This window comes from Phoca vitulina, unplaced genomic scaffold, assembly GCF_004348235.1.
Source record: "Phoca vitulina isolate PV1807 unplaced genomic scaffold, GSC_HSeal_1.0 scaffold6, whole genome shotgun sequence".
Taxonomy (NCBI): Eukaryota; Metazoa; Chordata; class Mammalia; order Carnivora; family Phocidae; genus Phoca; species Phoca vitulina.
Window position 1 is genome coordinate 66,433,525 of NW_022589709.1, and position 6,786 is coordinate 66,440,310.

General features: G+C 41.8%; 1 pseudogene; it reads right to left on the reverse strand.

Moving 5' to 3' along the window:
- Positions 1-5,442: 5,442 nt before the first annotated feature.
- Positions 5,443-6,533, reverse strand: LOC116632028 (annotated as a pseudogene).
- Between the last annotated feature and the right edge of the window lie 253 nt (positions 6,534-6,786).

Below are 6,786 nucleotides of genomic sequence, written 5' to 3' on the forward strand. Positions count from 1 at the left end.
CAGTATTCCTACCTGAAAGGGCTTGGATAACATCAAGTTATTTTTTTCTATGTCTTGGTTTGACAGTGGAACAATATCCCATTAAGAAGAAAATCTGAGAATATCTTTGTTGACAGGATACCCTCCTATCCCTATCTTAAGGACATACACATTTCAGGGGATATAGAGTAATTTTGGGTAAATTCATCGATCTGCCCATTTTTAAAATCTTTTTTTCTTTCATCTACCCATTTATTCAACAGACACTTTCCAGATACCCGGCACTGTGTTCAAAGCTGTGATTCAAATATAAAAGTACTTTAGTCCTTGAGCTCAAGGAGTTTTCATTCTAGTGGGAGAGACAAACATTCAAAGCAACAGTTATAATATGGTAAGATACATGCCATTATGAAGGTATTATGGAAACTAATGCATAGGAGCCCCTTCACTTACAGGTTAGTACGATAATAATGTGACAGGCATTCAGAGTTTCAGATTAGCTAATGTCTAGCTCTAGATTGCCTAGATTTAAATCCTGTCCCTTCTCCTTTGTAACTGGGTGGCCACAGACAAGTTAGGTGACTAGTGTGTGCCTTGATTTCATCATTTATGGAGATAATAATTATACTTCTTGCATAAGGCTGATACCAAGGTCAAACAAATTAATATATGTAAAGCACTAGAATTAGTAATATTTAGCAGTATTTACATATACTATATAAATGTTAATTATAATTATCACCCCTTATTTTCAAAAAAGACTTAACATTCCATTAGAGCAGTAGTCTCCAAAGATAATCCATTGGGAGCAGGAAGAAAATACTAGAAATTCTTTCCTATTTATTTATTTATTTATAGATTATTTATTTATTTATTTATTTATTTATTTATTTGACAGAGAGAGAGAGAGGGAGAGAGCCAGAGAGCGAAAGCAGAGTGCATGGCAGAGGGAGAGGGAGAAGCAGGCTCCCCACTGAGCAGGGAGCCCGATGTGGGGCTCAATCCCAGGACTGCGGGATCATGACCCGAGTTGAAGGCAGACACTCAACCATCTGAGCCACCCTGGTGCCCCATCTTTCCTATTTATTTTTATTATTCTTTTTCAATTTCTATTTCTGTGTGTCTTATAATATGTATATTAGTAGAGAAGTATACATATATATAGTTTATTAATCCATGAATAAATATGTATATAGCTATTATAGTGAATGTTAATTTCTTTTAACTGGTACTCACTCAGAAGCTTAGAGATGATCACTTTACTGAAGTATATGACACTTCTGTCCACAGAAGGGACTTGGAATTTATAATTCACAAAGCACTTTTACACGTATCACCTCAAGTGCCAAGAATATACTGAGCATATTAGTAACTATGTGCTTTTCATCAGCTTCTGATTCTTGCCACATCCAAGTGGACAAAAGTGAATGGTGCAGATACAGGCATACCAGAGTAAATGACTTCAGGTCAGTCCTTATACCTTTTTTTTTTTTTAAGATTTTATTTATTTATTTGAGAGAGAGAGAATGAGAGATAGAGAGCACGAGACGGAAGAGGGTCAGAGGGAGAAGCAGACTCCCTGCTCAGCAGGGAGCCCGATGCGGGACTCGATCCTGGGACTCCAGGATCATGATCTGAGCCGAAGGCAGTTGCTTAACCAACTGAGCCACCCAGGTGCCCAGTCCTTATACCCTTGATGAGCCAATTGCTAGGCTTTGCAGGGCCTCAGAGTAGTTGTCTCATATTTTGCTAGCCTATGTGCTCATCATGCACACTCAGCTATTGCATGGAAATACACAAGAAATAAAAAAATCCATTGGAGTATAAGTGGCACATATCATTGGTTAAAATTTTATCCAGTGTGAGGGTTAATGAATGATCTTTTTTTGGTGTTTACTTTCTTAAGACTTTAAAAGTTCTATGAGGTAAGTATACAAAAACATTTACTATGTAAAGCAATCTGGTCTTCCTGTCTACATGACTCATTTTCAGATTTTTTTGTGTAAAAGAAACTGAAGACACCACCAAAACAACAGCTGCTTAGCTATAAATTACAAAAACAAGCCGCTCTTGCAAAATTATTTTGGAAGGCTTTATTTAAAGCAATTTACAAATTCATGAAGGATTTCACTTAATACATTCACACTTGATATAGCTTTTGAAGGCATTTAGGGAAGGTGTGGGGATTACACAGGAGCACCCCCCTTTTCCGAAATTCACTGATAATTTGAAGATTAATTTATGTAAGCCAAAAGGAAAGCCATGTTTACTAGAAATTCCATAAGCTCACTACTTACGTAATTGGGGTTCCATAAGACCCTGTTCATTAAAAAGGAAAGCTTCTTGAGTCAAAAGAGAGAGTTATCATCAACTTCTCACTTATTAGAAAGATAATACAGAGGAGATGGTGGTAATTAGTGGGAAACTTTGGGGCATATAAATTACTAGCTATGGAAATTCTGTTCTCAGTTAAAACAAAACAAAACAAAACAAAAACCTGTTCCCTTTACCAAAGCTCATTTTCCTAAATTGAGTTATTTTTTTCCTTCGGTTTTGTTTGTATTTCTTGATTTTTAAGAAAAAATCCAAAGCATTTGTCTTCACCTAGAGTCTACTCTACATTTGATGCTGACTCATGCCCACCTTGGGCAAGTCATTACCTCCTCCTTCCTCAGTTTCTCCATCTGCAAAACAGGGATAATAACTCCTACCTCACAAGCTTGCTGTGTGAGTTCATTAGCTAATGTTGGTGAAGCATTTCTAAAGATGGAATGTACTGATTATCATTACTTTTGATATACTTATTTGTATAATTTGGGATATACACTCTGAATTTTTTAATGAGAGTAAATAAGCCTCAAGTTTCTCTTCTTTTGATTGTATATGTGTGTCAATGTGATTTGGTCTTTTAAGAAAGACAAATATTGTGACCTTCTGGTTAATTTGTTAATGAAGTATGACTTACCTTGAATGTTTAATTGACAGACTATTCCTATGATATTCATAATAATCTATAAGTGTTGGGAAGCACAAAGAGGACAGTACTGTCTTCTTATGTCTTTGCTATTTTTTTAATTTTTGAAGATCCAAATGTTTCCTCTTCTTGAACAAAACAAAAGAATGTTGGGAGTATGAATTTCAAATACTATTTTCTTTATGTCGGTACTTCCTTGGATAATTTCCAGACTTAGTAAATTTCATCCTTTTTACCTAATGGGTTTCTTTTTTTTTTTTTTAATTTTTTTAAACATTTTATTTATTTATTTGACAGAGAGAGAGAGAGAACAAGTAGGCAGAGAGGCAGGCAGAGGCAGAGGGAGAAGCAGGCTCCCCACTGAGCAGGGAGCCCGATGTGGGGCTCGATCCCAGGACCCTGGGATCATGACCTGAGCCGAAGGCAGCGGCTTAACCAACTGAGCCACCCAGGTGCCCCTACCTAATGGGTTTCTTTTTTAAGAATCCGAGAGCTGCAAAACACGCTAGGCATAGCCTATTATCAATGAATTGATATACACTTAGTGAACATCTTATTTCTACTAGTCCTGGTATAGGTAATGTGGATTAGTTGATCTCTAAGTGTAGTCTCAAGACCAACATCACCTGGAAACATGTTAGATAGGTAAATTTTGGATCTCATCAAAGACCTCTGAATCAGGAACTCGGGGGAGGGAGTTTAGCAATCTGTGTTTTTTAAGAAAAAAATTTTTTTTAAAGATTTTATTTGTCAGAGAGAGAGAGAGCACACACACACAAGCAGGGAGAGCAGCAGGCAGAGGAAGAAGCAGGCTCCTGCTCAGCAAGGAGCCCGATGCAGGACTTGAACCCACAGGACTCTGGGACCATGACCTGAGCTGAAGGCAGGCACTTAACTGACTGAGCCACCCAGGCATCCCAACAATCTATGTTTTAACAAGTCTTCTTGGTGATTCTGATGTTTGCTGAAGTCCAAGAAGCACTGCTTTGGAGGATACAAAGTTGGTTAGATTGTTTATAACTTATAAACTGTCCACATCTGTGTTTGTTGCCAGCATTTGGACTGATACAGTCTGTCAGTGCACACCTTCCAAATAAGTGCATCTATTTACTATTATATACTTGCACTTATGGGTTTAGTTTAAGAAACACTGTATTATTACTTCTTGCACCTCTACTCTATAAGCAGGAGTAGGTGTTGCTGTCGCCCTGGGAATATAAGATTCTCTTACCTGAATTCAATCCTTTAGGATTCATGATCAGTCCTACACTGTAGGGTTTAGACAAGGGCCCACATCTGTGCAGAAGGATATTTAAAGGCTGTGATAAAGGCAGCGCTGCGTTGGAGAGTAAGCCTGATTGGAGTGGTGGCAGTAGAAGGGGGTAGCCCTTGCTTGTTTTTGTGCTTCTGGCTCTGTTTTTTTCTTTTTATTATTTTTATTTTGTACTATAAACAACAACAACAACAACAAAAATCAGTAACATACTGCTTTTCTTCACATTTGTATGGGTTTTAGGGAATAACTGCTTTTACCCTTGAAGAAATAACCTGCAGACAAAAAATGTGGTAGTAGTACCACATTGCAAAATCTGTAAATCCCCGAAGTCAACAGCTTGAAGACAACCCCTAAGGGCAGGGAAGAAAACACTTGTTGTAAGAAATGAGACAAGCACATACAAGGACAACTAGCTGGGGAAGACGACTGTTTCAGTGCCACCTGACTTAGACAGTAGATACTTTTGTTTTTCTTCCACCCGCTGCCACCACCTCAAAGGCCTGATTTGGTATAAGGTCTGAAGAACGTTTTTCAAATGACAGAAGAGATGGTTTGAGGAGAGGTACAATAAGAAAGGCTCAAGTATGAATAAGAATAGTGCAAAGTCCAAAGTCAGGGAAGAACCCACAGGGGACAGGACACCCAGAAAGGTCAACATCTCACTACTTCAACCAATTGCCTCCATTGGACTCATGAAGGAGTCTCAAAAACATCTGAGGTTTCAAATCAGCACACAGACTGCGTCCCTACAAACCCTGTGGGGTTATTTTCCTGACTGGATGATGAAAAGCTTATGCCCTGAAGCAATGGAGACAGATTCTGAGATTGCCAAAGTTAAAGTAAGGTGAAATTGTGTTTCCTTTGAAATGAATTGGCTTCATAACTGATTTTTCTCTTGATCTAGCAACTGCTTTTTTCCATTTTGCTACAGGTTATCTATTGCCTTAAGCTTGAAAGGAAAAGGTGAACTAATCAGTGTACAGAGAAGTGCAGTCCTGAGAAGGCACCGGGTCTGGACAGTAGTCAGCACATGCTGTGCTCTCATAATACCTTGACCTTCCTTCAGTCCCAAAAACCCATTCCTAAGGTTGGTCTGAAGTTCGTTTGCAGGCCTGGTGACAGTACTATCACTCATAGTGGGAAATAGTGAGGTTTTCAGTATTGTATGAAATGTCTGAGTCTAAAAAATAAAATCACAGTTGTTGGGGTTGGGCTAATCCCCTAGCCCAGTTTTTGCAGATGTGGCTGTGGCTGTGGGGTTCCTGCTGAGCTCTGAGACTGCTGAATGCGTAGGCACTGGAACCAGCACTGAGGTAGGGAATGTGCGGTAGGAACCCCGCATATTAGGGCTCACGGTCTGCAAATGGGCCATAAATGAAGAGCTGGCTGCCTCTCCTTGGCAGGAGGGAGCCTGAGAGGGGGGTGTGGAAGGCAGGATCTCAGACTCATACCGCAGGAGCTGCTGGTCCACGAAGCCGAAGTTGGGCAAGACCACGCTCCTCCTCTGCTTGATGTAATCGAAGGCATCCTTCAGGCAGAAGTGCTTGGTCTTCATTAGGTAAGCCATGCAGGTGGTGTGTGAATGGGAGAGCCCAGCCTCACAGTGGACCAGGACCTTGCTTCGCCTTACCCTGACATAGTTAGTGAAGCCTACTGCTTCTTGAAAGTGGGAGCTAACGTCAGCCATGTGACTGTCTTACACGGGTTCCATTTGTACTGCAGGTGAGTCACGCAGGATTCCAAGGTCCGCTGTGAGACATTCAGCTGGACTGTAATGAGTCGGCTGGCCAAGAACTCGCACTTGGATGCATGGCAGGCTCTTCCAAGGTGGAGCAACGGAAGGACTTCAACTGGGCTGCTCTGGTCATAAGCTGGCCTGTAGCTGATGTTCAGCACTGGTTTCCCACACTGGCTCATGAGGGCTTTCTTGGTTTCAACCTTCTCTTGTGAAATGGGTTTTCCATCCATGCAACACTCAGGATATTCTGAATAAAAAGCCTCCTACCTCCCTTTGAGGAAGTAGACCCGCGGCCCGCAGGAAGGGAGACGAGAAGCGAGGAGCGCCGAACGCCCATGTCGCTCTCGTCGCGCAGCCCCAGGTCCCACACACGGCCTTCGACCACAGCAGCTGCGCATGCGCACGCCGCCTCCTCGGGCCGCACGCAGCGTGGCCACCGCGCAGCCGTGCCTGACGCAGCGCAACCCAATTAAGGTTGGCGTTGAGCAATGGGCTCTGGGTTTTTGGTCATGCGTTTTTGCTGGGTAGAGCCGTTGGATTCTCTCAGCTGGATTCTGCCGTCCCATGTGACTGAGATTTTTTTTGCCAGATGACGTGGCTTTACCCTCTGGTCCGCTAGTATGTAGCTGCTGCTCCGGTCCCTGTCAGGGAAGGAATGGTCCAGAAGCTTCCTGGTAGCATTTCATGCGACTGGTGGGGGTGTGAGATGTAAATGACCACCTCGTCTACTGATGCCCTTAAGTGTGGGCTGTGGCTATGACAGTGTCCACCCTCCTGTCCTTTGTTCCTTCAAGGGCCGCTCCTATGTGCTCCTGGCTC